Consider the following 21,785-nt stretch of genomic DNA (forward strand, 5'->3'; position numbering starts at 1 on the left):
CTTCTTGGATTGATCCCTCGATCATTATGTAGTGTCCTTCCTTGTCTCTTGTAACATTCTGATAGTTTATCTGATATGAGTATTGCGACTCCAGCTTTCTTTTCATTTCCATTTGTGTGGAATATCTTCTTTCATCCCCTCACTTTCAGTCTGTATGTGTCCCTAGGTCTGAAGTGGGTCTCTTGTAGACAGCATATATATGGGTCTTGTTTTTGTATCCATTCAGCAAGCCTGTGTCTTTTGGTTGGAGCATTTAATCCATTCACGTTTAAGGTAATTATTGATGTGTATGTTCCTATAACCATTTTCTTAATTGTTTTGGGTTTGTTTTTGTAGGTCCTTTTCTTCTCTTGTGTTTCCCACTTAGAGAAGTTCCTTTAGCATTTGCTGTAGAGCTGGTTTGGTGGTGCTGAATTCTCTTAGCTTTTGCTTGTCTGTAAAGCTTTTGATGTCTCCATCGAATCTGAATGAGATCCTTGCCGGGTAGAGTAGTCTTGGTTGTAGGTTCTTCCCTTTCATCACTTTAAGTATATCATGCCATTCCTTTCTGTCTTGTAGAGTTTCTGCTGAGAAATCAGCTGTTAACCTTATGGGAGTTCCCTCTTATGTTATTTGTCATTTTCCCCTTGCTGCTTTCAATAATTTTTCTTTGTCCTTAATTTTTGCCAATTTGATTACTATGTGTCTCAGCGCGTTTCTCCTTGGGTTTATCCTGTATGGGACTCTGCGCTTCCTGGACCTGGGTGGCTATTTCCTTTCCCATGTTAGGGAAGTTTTTGACTATAATCTCTTCAAATATTTTCTCTGGTCCTTTCTCTCTCTCTTCTCCTTCTGGGACCCCTATAATGCGAATGTTGCTGTGTTTATCTCCACTTCATTTAGTTGTTTTTCTGGGGTTTTATCTTGTTCCTTCATCTGATACATAGCCCTCTGCCTTTTCATCTTGTCTGTCTTTCTGTGAATGTGGTTTTTGTTCCACAGGCTGCAGGACTGTAGTTCTTCTTGCTTCTGCTGTCTGCCCTCGGGTGGATCAGGATGCTTTTTAAAATCCTATTCATCCTATTCCCCCAATCTCTATCTACATATGAGAGAACTTTCTAGCCTTCTGGGGTCCAGGTTTTTGAAACCAAAAACCAAGAAATGACTGTCTTCGTCTGATCAGGTTGTTATAACAAGATACCACAGCCCAGGTGGCTTATAACATCAGACATTTATTTCTTACAGTTCTGGAGGCTGGAAGTCCGAGATCAAGGCCAGCATGGTTGCATTCTGGTGAGGACCCGCTTCCTGGTTCATAGCTGGAGCCTTCTCAATGAGTCCTCACGTGGTGGAAGGGGCAGGGGATCTCTGTGGGACCCCTTTTATAAGAACCCTAATCCCATTCGTGAGGGCTCCACCTTCATGACCTAATCACCCCCAAAGGCCTCACCTCCTAATACCATCACCTTGGGGGTTAGGGTTTCAACATATGCATTTTGGGGGGAGGGAAACATCCAGACCACAGCAATGGCTCATTTTCTTTCTGCATTTCTACTTTGCATTCTTTCCCTGAGGCACCACAAAGCAAGGTCAAAGGAGATACCAGGCATGAAAAAAGCCAGTTATGATTTGAAATTAGAGGTGAGCGTTGTACAACGTTGTGAATGTACCAAATGCCACGGGATTGTACATTTCCAAAAACAAAGTTCATTTTGTGTTATGTGGGTTTCAATAAGAATAAAGAAAAAAGGAGGCATTAGTTAATTGTTCAAAAACATGATCGCACTGCATTACAGCATCATCTGAGAGTCAGGTGGAGGGTGAACTCAGCACCTTTAAATCTGTGCTCTCTAATTGGAGTGAGCTCAGGCTTCTGGCAGTGGCAAACGGACTCTATGTGATTAATTCAGCAAATGTCATGGTCAAGGGGACAGGCTGTGGACAAGACTGGGGGCCAGCGCTTGGGGTCCACTGCCTGGCTCTGCCACTTATGAGGGGTGTGACCTTGGCAAGACTTTTAATTTTAAAAAATTGTTCATTTATTATTAGTGGCCCAAGAGGAAATAGGTGACAATGATCCAATATTCTATGTTTAACTTCTAACGTCTTATGAACTTTCATCCGAGGAAATGTCAAATCCAGCCATGGAACATCCAAGAAAGAGGGTAATCAGAAGTCACAATGTCCCCAGATATTTCCAAATGTTAGAAAAATGAATCACTGAGGGACTTCCCTGGTGGTGCAGTGGTTAAGACTCCATGATCCCAATGCAGGGGGCCCGGGTTTGATCCCTGGTCAGGGAACTAGTTCCCACACGCATGCCGCAACTAAGGAGCCCACATGCCGCAACTAAGAGCCAGCGCAACCAAATAAATAAATATATTAAAAAAAAAAAAAAGGAAAAATGAATCACCGGCCGACTTTACAAACACTTCTGGGAGTCACAGATACTTAAATTCTCCATGCTTTGGTGTCTTTATTGGGGAATCGGCAGTAATGATACCACCTGTCTGGGTGAGGGTGCGGTGGGATAAAGGTTGTGTAACACCCAGCTCGGCAGATGTCAGCTTTGCGGCTGTTGTTGTAATTATTACTATTTTTAGTTCACCTATTAGTTCTGTGCAAGTTCAGTGATGGCGGGAAAAGTGCACCGTAGACTCGGCGATGGATAGCGTGCCCAGCACTCAGTGAATAGTTCAATGGGTAACTGAATGAATTACATTCATATTCAAAATCCCTTGGAGTTTGAGATTGGGTCATACCCTCTGCTGTGCTCATTCTTGGGTTCCTAACCCCTCACGGTGCCCAGCAGAGGAGCCCTGCCCAGGAGGCTCTAAGAACATGTTTGCTGGATGAATGGCCACATCCCAGAAACTGATTCGGGCTCGCTGAAGGTAGGAGATGGTGACGAGCATGACCGTCATGGTCAGAAAGAAATATCTCCTGGAAGTTGAGCTTGGTGCCCTAGAGCCGGCAGTGCTCAGGGTGAATCCAGGAGACTTCGGGTCCGGTGGAATCCGGCCCGCTTTGGTCAGCAGCAGCTTGAGGAGGCAAACAAGGCTAACTTGCTCCCGTGTCAAGTCCCGTGGCTTGCAGACCCAAGACAGCCAGTGCTGGTGGGAGAGGAAGAGTCAGTCTCTGCCTTCGATCTCTGGCCGACTCATCGGAACCCTGCAGCAGGAGTCAGTCCACAATGTGGAATCCTGCCTGATCTCGGGGCTTGGCCGAGAGGGCCAGCCTGGGTAGGGTGAGCCAGGAGTCCTGACTGGCGGCCCACGGGGGCAGGAGAGCTCCGAGGGGCCAGTCTGGACCAGGAAAGGCTGCGGCAAACCCGTGGGTGTGAGCATCTGTGGCCAGGAACATCCAAGCAGATAAAGCTGGTGACCCAGCAGGACCCATGCGGGGAAGCAGCCGGGGTGGCTGACACACACGTTGTCATCTTCTTGTAAACCAGTCTCTACCTCCTACTCCTCCCGTTACTGCCGTAAGTCTGACTCCTGGGGCCCCCCACTTTCGGACACGACTCAGGGGCAGCCCTAACAGACGTCCTTCCCCTACAGTGAGTCCAAACGTCCATCTGTCACCCAATCAAATGACCTACTGCATGCCAGGGGCCCTGCCCGGTCATTCTGGGCAGTGCCATCTTTGTTTTCTGACCAACAGGGCATGTTTGACCAATGATTTGAACACCTTATTGCATTTTGCCCTAGTATTTCATAATAATACTCTTGTAATTCTGTAGTGCTAAATCTAGTGGTAAGAAGAGTGTGGAGGTGACCCAAATTGAGACGAAGAGAGAAAGCACTGGGTATGGGGAAGATGGTGATCTTTTCTACAGGTGGAGTCAACTGGGAACAAGAAAAATAGGAAAGAATGTGTAAAATGACCAGAGTCTAACACTGAGGGTTGTCTCGACAGGGCCTTCCCTTCAATTTTGCAGTTATACTCACAGTTATGGTATATTACAGTAAGAAGATACCGATTAAAATCAGCAAAGGTCAAAGAATCACAGGACAGAGTCCAGGAGAGACCAGGAGCAAGCTTCCAAGTGTCTTTTCCCAGTGGAATGGTACAGACAGCTCTTAATTCTCCCGGTAATGATGTGTAATGACACCTATGACATATTGTCATCCAGGGAAGCTCACCCAGGCCTTGGCTTTCAGGTTTGTTACTGGGAGTCAGTCACATAAGCACGGACTGTCCATGTGGCTGACTTTAGCTCTTCAGTCTCCAGCCCTTCCAGAGGTCAAACTGATACAGCAGGGCCCAAGACCCCAACCACGATTCACACTGTTGGCATAAACTATCTGGTGTGGCCCATGGTCCCCATGCAATACAAAGACACTCTTATCAGGTAAGCTATTTCATGACCTTAAAGGTTATCTCCCTGGAGCTGGTCAGGACCAGTCCTTTCTTTGGAAGGTGCAGGGTTTGGGCAACTCAGGCCTTTTGAGCAGTCATTCAAGACCCAGTACATGGGAAAACTGTAATTTAATTACATATAAAAGAATGAAACTAGAACATTCTCTAACACCATACACAAAAATAAACTCAAAATGGATTCAAGACCTAAATGTAAGAGTGGATACTATAAAACTCTTAGAGGAAAACATAGGCAGAACACCCTTTGACATAAATCACGGCAGTATCTTTTTGGCTCTGCCTTCTAGAGGAATGAAAAAAAGAAAAATAAACAAATGGGACCTAACGTAAAAGCTTTTTCACAGCAAAGGAAACCATAAACAAAACAAAAAGACAATCCACAGAATGGGAGAAAATATTTGCAAACTTTGTAACCAACAAGGGATTAATCTCCAAAATATACAAACAGCTCATGCAGCTCTATGTCAAAAAAAAAAAAAACCCCAAACAACCCAATCAAAAAATGGGCAGAAGATCTAAATAGACATTTCTCCAAAGAAGACATACAGATGGCCAAAAGGCACATGGAAAGATGCTCAACATCACTAATCATTAGAGAAATGTAAATCAAAACTACAATGAGGTTATCACCTCACACTGGTCAGAACAGCCATCATCAAAAAATCTACAAACAATAAATGCTGGAGAGGGTGTGGAGAAAAGGGAACCCTCCTACACTGTTGGTGGGAATGTAAATTGGTACAACCATTATGGAGAACAGTATGGGGGAATCCTTAAAAAACTAAAAATAGAGCTATCATATGATCCAGCAATCCCACTCCTGGGCATATACCTGGAGAAAACCATAATTTGAAAAGATACATGCACCCCAATGTTCACAGCAGCACTATTTACAATAGCCAGGTCATGGAAGCAACCTAAATGTCCATCGACAGATGAGTGGATAAATAAGATGTGGTACATATATACAATGGAATATTACTCAGCCACAAAAAAGAATGAAATAATGTCAGTTGCAGCAACATGGATGGACCTAGAGATTATCATATTAAGTGAAGTAAGTCAGAAGGAGAAAAACAGGGACTTCCCTGGCAGTCCAGTGGTTAAGACTTCACCTTCCAATGCAGGAGGTGTGGGTTCAATCCCTGGTCAGGGAGCTAAGATCCCAAGTGCCTCAGGGGCCAAAACACCAAAACATAAAACAGAAGCAATATTGTAACAAATTCAATAAAGACTTAAAAAAAAATGGTCCACATCAAAGAAAAAACTTAAAAAAAAAGATAAAGACTATATCATATGATATCACTTATATGTGGAATCTAAAAAAATGATACAAATGAACTTGTTTACAAAACAGAAAGAGACTCATAGACATAGAAAACAAACTTAAGGCTACCAAAGGGGAAAGGTGGAGGGGATAAATTAGGAGTTTGGGATTAACAGATACACACTAGTAAATATAAAATAATCAACAAGGACCTATAGGTGTTAATAAACTATACTCCAATATAAAACAAAAATTAAAAAAAACCAAGACCTAGCACAAACACGACCTCCTCAGAGAAGCTTTTGCTGACCAGCCATCCTGAACTACCCTCATCATTTCCTATCGTTTTGTCTAGGTCTGTTGTCATCATTGCTCTTGGCCATATTTTTTCTTGTTTGCGTATCGTCTACCTTCTCCTCTAGAATACAAATTCTTTGAGGGTGGAGACTTTGTTGCTCGTGCTGTATCTGAAATGCCAAGCACAGAGAATGGCAAAGAACAGGCAGGTAATAAACACTTTGATGAATGAAGAAATCTGGACCACCATGGGCTGATTTCTAATATCTTTTCTAGCTTTAAACAACCATTAATCAAGTTAATGTATTCATATATTTTTTTAATACATTTTAAAAAATTTTTATTTATTTATTTATGGCTGTGCTGGGTCTCCGTTTCTGTGCGAGGGCTTTCTCTAGTGGCGGCGAGCGGGGGCCACTCTTCATCGCGGCGCGCAGGCCTCCCACTATCGCGGCCTCTCTTGTTGCGGAGCACAGGCTCCAGACGCGCAGGCTCAGTAATTGTGGCTCACGGGCCCAGTTGCTTCCGCGGCGTGTGGGGCCCAGTTGCTTCCGCGGCATGTGGGATCCTCCCAGATCAGGGCTCGAACCCGTGTCCCCTGCATTGGCAGGCAGATTCTCAACCAGTGCGCCACCAGGGAAGCCGTGTATTCATATTTTTTAAACTAGATTTCTAGTTCTCGTAGAGAAAGACTTTTTCCTGTGATTTTTCTACCTGAAAGTTCTGAAGGCTGTTAGGCAAGAGCAGGTGCTGAGAAATGCCTTTTGAATGCATGACTCTTCTTTCCTTGAATGTCCCACACCCTCATGCTCTCCTGGGTTTCCCCTTCCTCGCCTTCCTTCCTCTTCCCCCTGACCTCACCTGTGGGTTCTCCCGTTATTCGGGGCTCTTTGGTAATGAGCTGGCATTTCCTGAGATGCCAAGCATGTCTCTTCCTTAAGAGCTGTGCTCTCTGACAACTTCACTCCAGCAGGAAGTTCAGAAGATGCCCAGTGGAAGCCAATCTTATTTGAACCCTCTTATTTTCTTTTTGCCACAGTAGGTATGGATGGCACGCGTATAAGTGCCCTAGGGCTGCCCTAGCAAATTACCAGAAGCTGGTGGCTTAAGGCAACAGACATTTATTCTCCCACAGTTCTGGAGGCCACAAGTTGGAAGTCAAGCTGTCAGCAGGACCACCTTCCCCAGGAAGGTTTGGGGGAAAATCCTTCCCTGCCTCTTCCAGCTTCTGGAGGCCCCTGGCTTGTGGCTGCATCACTCCAATCTCTGCCCCCATCTTCCCTGCATCTCTCTGTGTCTCAAACCTACCCCTTCTTTCTCCTCTAAGGACACCAGTCTTCGGATATGGGACACACCCACAATCCAGGATGATCTCATCTCAAGATCCTCAACTTAATTACATCTGCAAAGACTCTATTTCCAAATAAGGTCACATTCACAGGTACTAGGACTTAGCACTTGGACGTATGTTAATGGGGGATGCAATTCAACCCACAGTAACACTCACGTTGCCTACAACAAGGAAAGCACCTGAAGAGTCCTCTTTCAGTGTCCGGCTGGCAGCTGGGTCGAGCGGGCTGGAGTCACGGGGCTGCACAGACGCCAGACTTCCGCTTAGGATTATGCCCACGACTTCAGTCGGCTAATGGGGTCTTCCTCCCCACCTTGAGTGTCCTGTTTGTAAGCTTACATACGTCTTTGCAGAAAAACCTCGGAAAATTAGCTGGAAATTAGGTGGTTGGAGATCCCAGGAGCTGGTAGGTGACGTGCGGTGGAGGGGCGGGGAGGTTGGGGTGCATCCAGTGCTGGGAAGCGGATGTCGGGGTCCCCTGTGCAGGAGGCGTGCGCTCAGCCCCTGGAGGTGACTATGAACATCTCACCGGGAGATCCAGGATTCCTGTCATCCACACCATGGAACGCCGTCTGGTAGAAGAAAGGGACGGTGGTGGACATGTACCCAGGAGTGAGAGGAAGTCTGGGGGCCAGATGATTGACGAAGGGATATTGGTCAATTCCTTCCTTTAGCTGAAGCTAAAATTGTTGCAAAGCCAGAGGTTCCTCCCCTTCCTCACCTGCTCCCAGGCCACGGTGATCTTCATGTTTGTATCTCAGTGGCTGACTCCTTCTTGATTCTTCATGATACACCATTCATTAAGGAAGGCCTCTATTCTGTTATTGAAATTTAGCCCCCCTTGCATTTCATTCGGAATTCAGAAGGCCAGGTAAGCTACACACTCCCGGTCCTGCCTTTTTGGCTTTAAATTTACTGTCAGAGACAGCAAGAGAGGATACAGCCTGCAGATCCCTGCTCTCAGCCCCAAGGCTCTGCATCAAAGTTCGCAAAATTCTTTATCAAAAGTCAAATTCAAGCATCCCCTCTCCAAATTCAAGGACAGTGACCTTGAGCAAGCCCGTCATCTGTTTTTACAAGGCTTTATCTAAACCTCAGACCCAGCAGAACACTTTTCAGATTATAACTCTAAAATACGCTTCGTATGAAAATCCCTTTTTTACATCAAAATATTATACATATTTATAATTATTTTCCTCTCTCCAGGAAATCGCTCCCATTTCCCTCAGAGCTCACAAATGTTCAGTTATGTCTTAGGATTACACAAGTGCATCTCAAATTTTGTGTCCCCTCCCCCCCTCCCATTTTCTCATATATTTTTTTGCCTCTTATTAATGTTGGTTCTCCTCCTGAATCTTCCACACCCACATGGGCTTCATTTCTCTGCCTCGAGCCATTATCCTCTGAGCATTGTACTTTTTCCTTCCCTTCCCCATTTCCCTTTGGGAAAGGCTCCTAAAACTGTTTCTCAAGGCGTGACTTGCCTACTCTCTCTTTCTTGTAATTTTCGCTAACCGGCTCCACAACCCGTTTACTGCGAGGCTTTCATGGACCAGACTTGGTGATTCCCAAAGAGATACTAAGACCACTTAGAATGAAAGACGCATGCAATAAGATGACGGGAAAAGAAAAATAAATCAAAACCATAAAAAGGAACAAATATACTCTTTCTAGGACTAAGTTACTGGGAGTTACTTAGTAACTAAGTAACTAAGTAACTAAGTTACTTCAGCTCTGGGATTCCCGTTGGTCTGGGCATTGAGGGAGAGAGGGCTAAGTTACACTGTTTAATAGGGAAGAATGCTGGTCCATTGGTTATTAAAGATCTTTTCTGGTTTTAAACTACAAAAGGAATTTTTCCGGTGGGTGTCATGCAAGGGACACTGACGTGATGGACAAGGCAGAGATTATCTTGACCTAGAAGACTCCTGCCCCTCCAAACAGGAACCTGGGCATCCCCTCCTCAGGATGCTCGTGGCTGACTTAGTTACAGAATGCCCCCATGGGAATGAACAAGTTGACCCCCTGAGCAGAGGTGAGAGAACTGACCATTTCCTTGCTGGAAGGCACCCGCCCAGGTCCTACTCAGATGCTGGTGTTGATACAGGTTCTGCTGTGCTATGAACACTGCTTGTGTCGGATTCCCAGCCAATTGTTTCTTTTTTAAATAATTAATTAATTTTTGGCTGCGCTGGGTCTTCGTTGCTGCCCACAGGCTTTCTCTAGTTGTGGTGAGCGATGGCTACTCTCCGTTGTGGTGCGCGGGCTTCTCATTGCGGTGGCTTCTCTTGTTGCAGAGCATGGGCTCTAGGCGCGCGGGCCTCAGTAGTTGTGGTGTGCAGGCTTCAGTAGTTGTGGCTCGCGGGCTCTAGAGTGCGGGCTCAGTAGTCGTGGTGCACAGGCTTAGTTGCCCTGCAGCATGTGAGATCTTCCCGGACCAGGGCTCGGACCCGTGTCCCCTGCATCGGCAGGGGGACTCTCAACCACTGCGCCACCAGGGAAGCCCTACGTCACCTTTTTAGAGAGCTTAAATCGTGAGTCACTGGGCTAAGTGTTGGTCATGTGTTTTCTCATTTAATTTTGACAACAGTCTCATGAAGCACGTGTTGTTATTATCTTGACCTTCATGACCCAGGAGATCAGAGGCCTAAGACCTGGCTGGGCGGGACAGTGACCGTATTGGCGTCCCAGGGCTGCCGTAAGGAAGCACCACGAACTGGGTGGGTTAAAACGACACACATCTATTCTTCCATACTTCTGAAGTCCAAAATCAAGAACTTTGATGTAGCCATCCAATTTTGGTGAACACCTACTGCATATCCAATGCTGCTTCAGATATGAGGGCAAACTAGACAGACGGGGTCCCTGCCCTCGAGGGGCCCACATCCTAGTGGGGAGAGAGACGGCCAACAAGAGGACAAATACAGTAACTACACGTTCACCTAAGCGCCAAGACGGAAATGAACACGGTGCTGAGATGGCGAGTAACGGGGGATCCAATTAGCCCGGAGGGTCAGGGGAGGCCTGAGGAGGCAGTATTCTGAGCTGAGACATGAAGAATTAGGGGAGGAGCATTCCAGGTGGTGGAAACGGCAAGTGCAAAGGCCCTGAGGCAGGAAAGGTCTTGGCTTTGTCTGACAATAACAGAAGACCATGTGTCTGGAGGGCCACGAGTGAGGCAGGGAGTAAAGGGAGATGAGGCTGGAGGGGTGGGCAGGGGCCTCAGGGGCCAGTGGCAGGAGGCTGACTTTTAATAAGTGCATCTGGAACCCACCGGTGGGTCTTTAGCAGGAGAGCAACACAGGGTGCTTCCCCTGCAGGGGCAGTGGGGAGACTGCCCGGGAGGGGGCAGAGTGGAAGTGGGGGGCTGGCTGGGAGCTGCCCAGGTATTCAGGTGAAAGATTCAGGAAGTGGAGGTGGTTCAGAGCAGACACAGCAGAAATGCATCCTGTGGGAGGAATGGACAGGCCTTGAGGAGGGACTGGAGGTAGGGGTGAGTGAGAGAGGAACCCAGGGTCCTGGCCTGAGCAGCCAGTCGCCACTCACAGTGGCTTCCCTTCCGGCCTGTGCCATACGTACCTGCTGTGCTTTGGGGACTCAGGTCTGACTCTCTGGGGCTCCATTAGGAGAGGTTAAAGCCCAGAAAAGCGGAACGAGAGGCCACACAGGGGAACCGGATTGCCCACTTCATGCCTTAAAGTGCTTAGTCAGCGGCTTCTCAGCCCCGGTTGGGTAACCCGAGCTCCTTGAGTTTAGTCTTGGCAACTGACTCATCGTTTCCCAAATCCTCCAAGATGACGTCTGGTGTGTAGGGAGGGGTTGGGACTTTTGGGAATACGCAAGTGGGCCTCGCAGGCCTCCATGGTCAGGGGTGGGGTTCACCCGAGCTCTGCCCTGGGGCTTCCAGCCTGGAGGGAGGGTCCTCCAGGCTGCAGGGGAGGTGGGACACTGAGGTTCCTCACTTAGATGTCTCGGTGGGGGAGGAGGCTGCTGGGCAGGATGAGCTCCGGCTGCACCGAGACGTCTGGAGTGTGGCCCTGCACGCAGAGCCTAGTCTGCAGAGAGCCCACGGGTCTCCCTCCCCTGCTTGCCCCCAGGAACCTCTGCTCCACGTGCGGTGACAGGGGCCCAGGAGTGCCCCCCGGGGGAAGGGATGTGGATTCGCTTGTGAGGACTGTCATAACCAGTCTTGCCCAAGGTGAGAGCGCCGGAAAGGGCAGAGCCCTCCAGACCCGGGGCCTTCACCGTTCAGCTGTGCCGTTTCCAAACGACCTCATTCGTCCCCCTGCTGGGCTGAACCACCCCAAGGGCAGGGGGGGCTTTGAGGCTAATGTTGGCACCGTGGGTGTCCTCTCAGGGCCCAGCCCGCTGCCGAGCACACTGCAGGCCCTCTGCAAGGACAGCTCCTGGCTGTTCGTGAACCGCCTGATGGACGCCCGCAGGCACCGCTCGTCCTTACGCCATTTGGGGATTTCCCAACACCCCCTATCGGGAGTTTCATCTGAACCTCAAACACTTCGGGGAGGTCAGCAGGGGGTCTTGTCCGGGCTTCTGTTTGGATCCGCAAAGACTTCCTGGGCACCTCTCTGGGTCAGGCGTGAGACACTTCTAGTTTGGTGGGGAAACGTCAGACCCATGAGCAGACTGATTCAATATGGCGGGAGGTCGGTCCCAGTGCTTTAGGAGCAAGAGACGGAGCGTTTAATCCCAAAGGGGTTTGGGAGGAGGTGACACAGCTGATCGGGGATTTAAACATTTATTAAAAAAATCAAATTCGTATACGTACATGCTTGAAACAGTGGGACAGTCCTACCTGGTTTACAACAAAATTAGTGGCGCCTGGCTCTACCGGACCCCACTCTGGTTTTTCCCTCCATTTTCAACCCATTTAGAAGTTTCTTCTGGTGTTTATAACCGTGTTATTAAATGACACACTTATCCTACTGTTTCCTGATGAGAGTTCAGGTTTCTGACAACCTCCCTGCCTCACAGCCACTTCCCGCCTTCCCAAAACCTCGAAAGGAAGGATTCCCTTTGGTGTTTGCATCATGATGACCTAAGTTCTCATCATTCACGCTGGGGCCACGCACACTTCTATGCTTCCGTTTCTGTTCTTGACATTTTTTCATTTTCTCTGGATTCAACAGTTCCTTTTGTAATCTGATGAGTTCTCTCTGTTCCATCATCTGTTTTCCACCGGCACCCTGGACCTGGGCACCTTCTTCTTTTTCTTCCCAGCTTTACTGAAATATAATTTACAAATAATGTTGCGTAGCTTTAAGGTATACGAGGTGATGATTCGACACACGTATGTACCGTGAAACGTTTACCTCGGTAAGATTAGTGAACACGTGCTTCACCTCCCATCTTGCAGCTTTCTGAGGGATGATTTTGGAAAGGGATAGAATCTTTTAAGCTCTGTACACTACAGTCAGGCTTTCCTGTTGGTAGCACGAGCTCCGGGTAGCCTTTTTTCCCCTTCCTCCTGGATTGATCGGAAATTTCAGTGTCTAAGGCAGCCCGAGTATTCACCATCGGGTAGTTTGCGGCGCTTGGATTCTCTGAAGAACTGCTAATGCCTGCAGTTTTTTCCACGATCTACTCCACCACTTGTACCTGTGAGGTCTTTTGGGATTTGAGAGGCGGAACAAGAGATTTCTGCTTTGCATCTGTGCCACCAAAGGAGGCACCCAGTGGGTGCGTCAGAGCACGCGTGAGTGTAACTGAGGCACGGGGGTGGGTGCCCATCGACTTCAGATGCTTAACCACTAAATAAATTGTGTTTTCCTTTTTGAAAAAACAAGGCAGAATCATTTCTACGAGAGCACTAGAAAGGAGACGATTTGACAAAATTATGAAACATTTACCTGAACGGAATGTCCCGGGTGACGCTGAATTTGGGCTGAGCCTTTGTGGTTCACGATGGCTCCTCCAGGGCCTGGCCCCTAAGCTGAAGGTCATGAGCTGCATCCAGACGACCTTGCGAGCAGGCTGCTCTCTGCCTCGGATTTCCCTTCCTGTAGATGCGGAGCTTGTATCTCAGATCCTGCTTCTCCCGACGGAGGTCTTCGCTGTCTCCTTACTGCCTAAGAACTTCCTGATCTCCTTTCCCTCTGAAGAAGTCATAACTTCCTCTCCACCTTTTCCAGATGAACTCCTTAGTGGGTGCACACCGAGACCCACATTTCTGGGACTCTCTTTTACAAAGTTAAAGCGTCCAATATCACAGCAGAAACTCAGCGACAAGGTCTTTTGTTTTTTAAGTTACAACAGTGAAAACTCAGGGTGAGTGTTTTCATCTGCACTGTCGTTTGCTGAGCTGTGGCATCTCCCCATCTTTTCGGTGTCGAGCTAGAAAACCAGAAGGGAAGTCCACTCTGTCACTCACTCACTTTCTCACTCACCGCACACCCCTTAGACTTTACATTTGCCAGACCAAAAGAGGTCACTGGTACTTTAACTTCCTAATTCTGCTAGAATTCAAGAGAGGGCTCCCGAGATAAATGAAAAGGCTGCTTAACTAGGAGATCAAATTGCGTGCGGGCCACTCTAATGTCCCCTCGCCTGTCCATGGAGGATTAACTCAGGAGGTTATGAGATTTTAGAGATAACACAAGCACAAGCAAAACCCCTCCAGAAAGACAAGGAGCTGCTTAGTATTCATTGCCAAGGGTGAGTGTTTAGTAGCTACAATACTCAAAGAAAATTCAAGAGTGATTTCAAATTCTGTTTCAAACACCTCCTCTATCTTCTCTCCTTTCCTCTAAGACATGTCTGAATAAGAGCTTCCCTCCAACTGCCAGGGAAAAATAGTAAGTCTGATCTCACGGGAGTCAAGTCATTTTTGCCCCTAGTGGAGGTAGCGTTCAGGACGTTTAGATTAGTCAATTTTTATTTTGTTTCTCTTTGCAGAGTTTTGGGGATTTTTGACAAAAAATGTTTTAAAAAGTATAGAAAAATGGACCTAGAGATTATCATACTAAGCGAAGTAAGTCAGAAAGAGAAAGACAAATACCCTATGATATCACTTATATATGGAATCTAAAATATGACACAAATGAACTTATCTATGAAACAGAAACAGACTCACAGACATAGAGAACAGACTTGTGGTAGTCAAGAGAGAGGGGGGAGGGAGGGACTGGGAGGTTGGCGTTAGTAGATGCAAACTATAATATACAGGATGGATAAACAACAAGGTCCTACTGTACAGCAGAGGGAACTATATCCAATGTCCTGTGATTAACCATAATGGGAAAGAATATGAAAAAGAATATATGTATAACTGAATCACTTTGCTGTACACCAGAAATTAACACAACAATGTAAATCAACTATACGTCAATAAAATAAATTTTACAAATGTTTGGGAACATGTGTGGGGGGGTCAGTATTCTGGAAGCTTCCATTGCATAGACTTGTTATGATGTGGCGCCCCCTTGTGGTGTGGAGGACCACCTCAGTCCAGAGCTTCTTGAGATGAAGCCATCTATTGTAAAGCTTTGGAGGCTTGTTCTACCAGGGATCCCGGATGTCAGCAGGTATCCAGGTCCACAGCCTGAATCAGGCCTGGAGAGCTACAGGTCATCACTTTTCTCCAGACTTTGAGGCCCAGGGACCCCTGGCATCACTTTCTGTCCAGTGTCTCACTATTCTCCTTTTCTCCATTTTCCCTCCTTAGGGCACCTTTAACTGCATAAAATGCATTATTCCAGAACATTCTAATATGTGCTCATAAATGCCTGCCATTACCCCTTTCCCACATGATTCATTTCTAATTAAAAGCAACAGTCCTCCTACAGTAATCACAACAGTATGGTAATGGTGCAAAAACAGATATATAGATCAATGGAACAGGACAGAAAGCCCAGAAGTAAACCCATGCACCTACGGTCAATTAATCTATGACAAAAGAAGCAAGGATATACAACGGAGAAAAGACAGACTCTTCAGTAAGTGGTGCTGGGAAAACTGGACAGCTACATGTAAAAGAATGAAATTACAACATTCTCTAACACCATACACAAAAATAAACTCAATATAGATCAAAGACCTAAATGTAAGGCCGGACACTATAAAACTCTTAGAGGAAGACACAGGCAGAACACTCCATGACATAAATCACAGCAAGATCTTTTTGGATCCACCTCCTAGAGGAATGAAAATAAAACCAAAAATAAACAAATGGGACCTAATGAAATTTAAAAGCTTTTGCACAGCAAAGGAAACCATAAACAAAATGAAAAGACAACCCACAGAATGGGAGAAAATATTTGCAAACTAAGTGACCAACAAGGGATTAAACTCAAAGTGTACAAATAGCTTATGCAGCTCTAGGTCAAAACACCAAACCACCCGATCAAAAAATGGGCAGAAGATCTAAACAGACATTCCTCCAAAGGAGACATACAGATGGCCAAGAAGCACCTGAGAAGATGCTCAACATCACTAATTATTAGAGAAATGCAAATCAAAACTACAATGAGGTATCATCTCACATCATCCAAAAGTCTACAAACAATAAATGCTGGAGAGGGTGTGGAGAAAAGGGAGCCCTCCCTGTTGGTGGGAATGTAAATTGGTACAACCATTATGGAGAACAGTACGGAGGTTCCTTAAAAAACTAAAAATAAGGACTCCCTGGTGGCGCAGTGGTTAAGAATCCGCCTGCCAATGCAGGGGACACGGATTCGAGCCCTGGTCCAGGAAGATCCCACATGCCGTGGAGCAACTAAGCCCGTGCACCACAACTACCGAGCCTGCACTCTAGAGCCCGTGAGCCACAACTACTGAGCCCACGTGCCGCAACTACTGAAGCCCGCATGCCTACAGCCCATGCTCTGCAACAGAAGCCACCGCAATGAGAAGCCTGCGCACCGCAACGAAGAGTAGCCCCCGCTCGCCGCAACTAGAGAAAGCCCACGCACAGCCATGAAGACCCAACACAGCCAAAAATAATTTAAAAAAACAAAAAAGAAAAGAGTTTAAAAAAGACAAAATAAAACCCCCTAAAAATAGAGCTACCATATGATCTAGCAATCCTACTCCTGGGCATATATCCAGACAAAATTATAATTCAAAAAGATACATACACCCCTATGTTCATAGCAGCACTATTCACAATAGCCAAGACATGGAAGCAACCTAAATGTCCATCAACAGAGGAACGGATAAAGAAGCTGTGGTATATATATACAATGGAATATTACTCAGCCATAAAAAAGAACGAAATAATGACATTTGCAGCAATATGGATGGACCTAGAGATTATCATACTAAGTCAGACAAAGAAAGACAAATACCATGATATCATTCATATGTGGAATCTAATTTTAAAAAATGATACAAATATTTACAAACCTGAAAGAGACTCACAGATTTTGAAAACAAACTTATGGTTACCAAAGGGGAAATGTTGTGGAGAGGGATAAATTAGAAGTCTGGGATTAACATACACACACTACTATATATAAAACAGATAACCAACAAGGACCTACTGTATAACACAGGAGCTCTACTCAATATTCTCTAATAACCTGTATGGGTAAAGAACCTGATAAAGAATGAATATATGTGTATGTATAGCTGAATCACTTTGCTGTCCACCTAAAACTAACACAACATTGTAAATCAACTATACTACAATAAAATTTTTTAAAAAAGCAAAAGTCCTTCATTTAAATTTTGGATGTAAGATGTCCTTTCTAAAGAAGGCCTTGGGGGTTTAGGTAAACAGAAGGGGAAACCATTTCTGCTCAGTTTCTGTAACTTTCTCTGCAAGTGTGGAGTTTGCTTCTTTCAATTTTAAGTGAAGACTTTTCAGTAGACGTATAAACAATTATTGCTTTATCGACGCTGTTCCTCTGACTTTGAACAGACGTGGGATATTTCTAACCCGGAGTGTTTCCGGGGGGCTGATGGCCTTGATGACTCTGTAGAGTGACCTCAGCTGACTGCAGAGGCTGCTCCCTTTCGGAGCTGCTGCGGGTCTGGTGAGCTCAGGGGACAGGTGTGATGTGGTGCCTGTTCACTAAAAGCCAGTGGGAGGAGGTTTTATTTCCCTTCACCTTTTCATCCTGCTCAGTGGACAAAGCTGGGGAACTGGCTATGTTTCAACAGAACTGAGAATAAAAACATTTCTTTATCTATCCACATCCAGTGATGTAGACAAGCTTGCTCTCAAAAAAAAAAAAAAAAAGACCTGATGTATAGCTTATTTCTGTGACATAAATACTCTCATCACTATCAATTTCAAGCTACCAGTGGTTTGGTAACCAGCTCACAAAATTCCTGAATATTTAACAATTGGTTCTAGAGAAGTGGGATGACATATTTACAACATACCACTGTCTCTCTCTCTCTTTTTTTTTTTTTTGTGGTACGCGGGCCTCTCACTGTTGTGGCCTCTCCCGTTGCGGAGCACAGGCTCGGGACGTGTAGGCTCAGCGGCCATGGTTCATGGGCCCAGCCGCTCTGCGGCATGTGGGATCTTCCCGGACCGGGGCACGGACCCGTGTCCCCTGCATCGGCAGGCGTACTCTCAACCACTGCGCCACCAGGGAAGCCCCACTATGTCTCTCTTGATCTCTCCATTTACATCTATCATCTATCTATCTATCATTTACTTATCATCCATCTATACCTATCATTCATTCATCTATATCTATCTTCATTCTACCTACCTATTTATCTATCATCTATCTGCATCTACCTATCTATCTTCATCATCTGTGGATCTATCTAGAAAGATAGAAATGTCTCAGGAACCCCAGGCACCCCAGCCCCCAGCTATTTGAATCTTTCCAACCCAGACATATGAAGAGAACATTTTTCTTTCTTTCTTTTCTTTCTTCCTTTCTTTCTTCCTTTCTTTCCTTCCTTCCTTTCTTTTCTTTCTGGCTTTGTTGGGTCTTCATTGCTGCACGCGGGCTTTCTCTAGTTGTGGTGAGCGGGAGCTATTCTTCATTGCAGTGCGTGGGATTCTCATTGCAGTGGCTTTTCGTGTTGCAGAGCATGGGCTCTAGAGCACAGGCTCAGTAGTTCTGGCATGCGGGCTCAGTAGTTCTGGCACATGGGCTCAGTAGTTGTGGCTTGCGGGCTCTAGAGCACAGGCTCAGTAGTTGTGGCGCACGGGCTTAGTTGCTCTGCGGCATGTGGGATCTTCCCGGACCAGGGCTCGAACCCGTGTCCCCTGCGTTGGCAGGCGGATTCTTAACCACTGCGCCACCAGGGAAATCCTGAAGAGAACATTTGGGATGACCCCAGCTCCAGCCTGTCTGCAACCGCATGGCAGACCCCAAGCGAGAGTTGCCCAGCTGAGTCCCGTCAACACCAGATTCATGAGCAAATTAAAGGCCACTCTTTGGGTTGGTCTGTGAGGCCACAGGAGACAACTGGAAGACTCCTCCTTCGCTTCAGAGTAAGAAGTGTAGGGCCCAGAGGAGAGAGGAGAACAGGGGGCTTGGAGGAAGCGATCAACCTTCATGTTTATCACTTGGTGGACGCGGCAGTGGGGTAGTGGGTCAGCTCGGAGGAAGGAGCGACAAGGTCTCAGCAGGGATGACCCTTGAGGCTCACATGGTCAGGACGAAAGGGAAAGAGAGGGTACCGACTTCACTGAGTACCTATCATGTGTTAGGGTCCTTCATCCCAAGCCTTCTACCCCTAGCAGGCCTTCCAGTGACGCAACACTGTGGCTCTAGGCTGTGGCAGCCAGCCTTGAACAGCACCCAGTGACTCTCTCCTCCTGGCATCCGTAACGGGGAAGAACCTCTGTATTCTATTCCAAGCTACTCACCAAAGGGACGTTGCCTATAAGCTTAAAGGATACATAATGGCCCAGCTCTGGGAGCCCTGCTTCCCAGGTAATGAGCATTACGCTGAAATACCTTTGACACGCTCACGGCAAACATCCTGACCGGGCCCACCTGTGAATGACTGCAGGGAGGAAGAAATGAACACCTCCCCTCCGCGGCAGATGGAAACCAGGAAGTATTTGATTTTACTCCCCCTCCCCTTTTAGTATAACAGGAGCCTGAATTCTACCTGGGCAAGATGGTTCTTTGGGACGCGAGTCTACCATCTTCTCGGTCTGCTGGCTTTCCAGATAAAGTCACTATTCCTCACCCCAACAGCTCTTGACTTACTGGCCTGTCCTGTGGCGAGCAGTACAAGCTTGGACTTGGTGACACATTCACACCCTCGTGTGGTCTCCTCCCACATGGTTAGAGCTGAGCTGTGAAGCCACGGGGATCCTGTGGACACGGTGTTCTGTGACCACTGGGGCTGAGTCAGAAGAGACACTGATGCTTCCACCTTCCTCCCTCTGGGGGTGAGGATCTCAATATACACATTTTGGGGGGACACAGACATTCAGACCATAGCACCGTCTTACTGAATTTAGAAGGTGGTCTTGCAAAATGGAGATGATTCCTTCATTCCTGATTTCATTCAAAATCACATCGCCTGCTGGGGCACATGCAAGACCCCGGGAATGTAGAAATGAATACACGTGGTTCCCACCCAGGAGGATCTCATGTTTAATGAGAGAGAGAGAGATGGAAACGTTAACTACTGTACAATTAGTGGGACGAATGGCACCAGAGGTACATTCATGAAACGCCACCAGGAGCTCAGAGGCGGAAGTCAAGAGGGGCTTCCTGGTGAAGGGGACATAAACTGCTCCCCTCTGGTCCCACCCACTTAGGAAAGGACCCACAGGGTCATGTGCTAATGGTACTTCTCCACCTGAGTATTTTGCTTTGTGGGATTTGCCAGTGAACAGGGATAGAATTAACAATCCCATGTCATAAAAGATTGTGGCTTGATGTTTCGAAGGAGTTTTTGAAATATCAAAAAAACAAAGAGGGGCTTCCCTGGTGGCACAGTGGTTGAGAGTCCGCCTGCCGATGCAGGGGACATGGGTTCGTGCCCCGGTCTGGGACGATCCCACATGCCGCGGAGCGGCTGGGCCCGTGAGCCATGGCCGCTCAGCCTGCGCGTCTGGAGCCTGTGCTCCGCAACGGGAGAGGCCACAACAGTGAGAGGCCCGCGTACCGCAAAAAAAACCCAAAAACAAAAACAAAGAAAAAGGTAACCAGCACTATGCCCTACTTCTCAGAATCCAGAATTTAAACTATTAATATGTTGTCATTTTTATTTCAAATCACTATTTTTTAACCTTTAAAGGAGCTAGAATAATATAATAAAGATGAAGTACCCCTTGTATCCATCCCCAGCTTCAATCTGCTTTTTCTCTCCCCAGAGGCAATATTATCATAAATTTGGTATGTATTTGTCTAGTCTATTTAAAATGATTTTATCACGTTTCAATGAATACGTATCTCTATACCATATTGCAGGGCAGCATTTTATGCATTTAAAACTTCTACAGAAGTTCTATGTTAGGCACCACATAACATCCTAAAGCTTGATTTTTTATTCAACATTATGTTTTCCAAGATACAGCTGTCTTGATACATATATTAGCTTATTAATTTTAAGTGCTGTAGGGCATTCTTCTACTGAATGACCATTCCATGATTTATTTATACACTTTCCTACTGATGAACACTTAGGTTGTTTCCACCTTTTTGCTCTTTCCAACAATGCTGCAAGAAGCCCTGTGTACACATCTGGTAGAAAACTGCAAACATTTTTGGACTGTAGACTACAAGCATCACCAGATAAAGCCAACTTGCTCACCAAAGCGGATGGACCAATTTTCACTCCCACCGCCATGTAATGCATCTTTATATTAAACACTCAGTATTGCCAGGCTTGCTGATTTGCCAGTTAGTTGTGTGAAGTGGCATCTCATTGCCAGGCATGTGCTGGAATTGGTTTGAGCTGCTCAGGAGAGCCGATCGCACGCATCTCTTCCCAACTCTGGGTTCGGTGACATCGTGACATTAGCTTGAAATTAGCCAGGATGGGAGTATTTACACCATGGAAAGTGGCAAACACGACCAATCAGGATTGTCCCCTGGGGAGCAGTTGTTAAGCAGGTTCAGGCACACCCCTGCTTACAGCACCCCTGAGGTCCACCTTCCTACCCTGAATTCCACTCACAGACTCCCCGGGTTACCAGACTGATGCGACTCTTACCGTTTGCGGCTGTAAGTCTTACACAGGAGAGTTGAGGCAACTGTTGCTGTCATGGAATTTAACATGGTCTTAGCTGTTCCAGACTCCAGGGGGCACCAGGCAAGAGGCGCTCCTGTAAGCAGATTGAAAAAACATCTGTGAACTCCAATGGTTTCTTTATTGAGAGGGTATGCAAACAGGTATTTAAATACATCAATACATTCTATTTGTATAACTTTTGGGCAAAATGTCTATTCAACTCTTTTACTCATTTTCAGCTGGGTTACAGAAGGTCCTTAAATATCCTGTTATAAGATGTTACAAGTTAATCAGATACAGGATTTGCAAATATCTTCTCTCAGTCTGTGGCTTGTCTTTTTGCTTTCTTAATGGTGTCTTTTGAAGAGCAAACGTTTTAACTTT

At 46.4% G+C, this 21,785-nt stretch overlaps 1 long non-coding RNA gene across 1 annotated transcript in view; it reads right to left on the reverse strand.

The window, feature by feature from the left end:
- Nucleotides 1–21,785, reverse strand: part of LOC307197830 — a 147,255-nt gene that overhangs the window by 27,493 nt on the left and 97,977 nt on the right. The window contains exon 3 of the long non-coding RNA XR_013831517.1: nt 21,384–21,495. This is a non-coding gene — a long non-coding RNA (uncharacterized lncRNA). The remainder of the gene's footprint in view (nt 1–21,383; nt 21,496–21,785) is intronic.

This window comes from Stenella coeruleoalba, assembly GCF_951394435.1.
Source record: "Stenella coeruleoalba genome assembly, chromosome: 15".
Taxonomy (NCBI): Eukaryota; Metazoa; Chordata; class Mammalia; order Artiodactyla; family Delphinidae; genus Stenella; species Stenella coeruleoalba.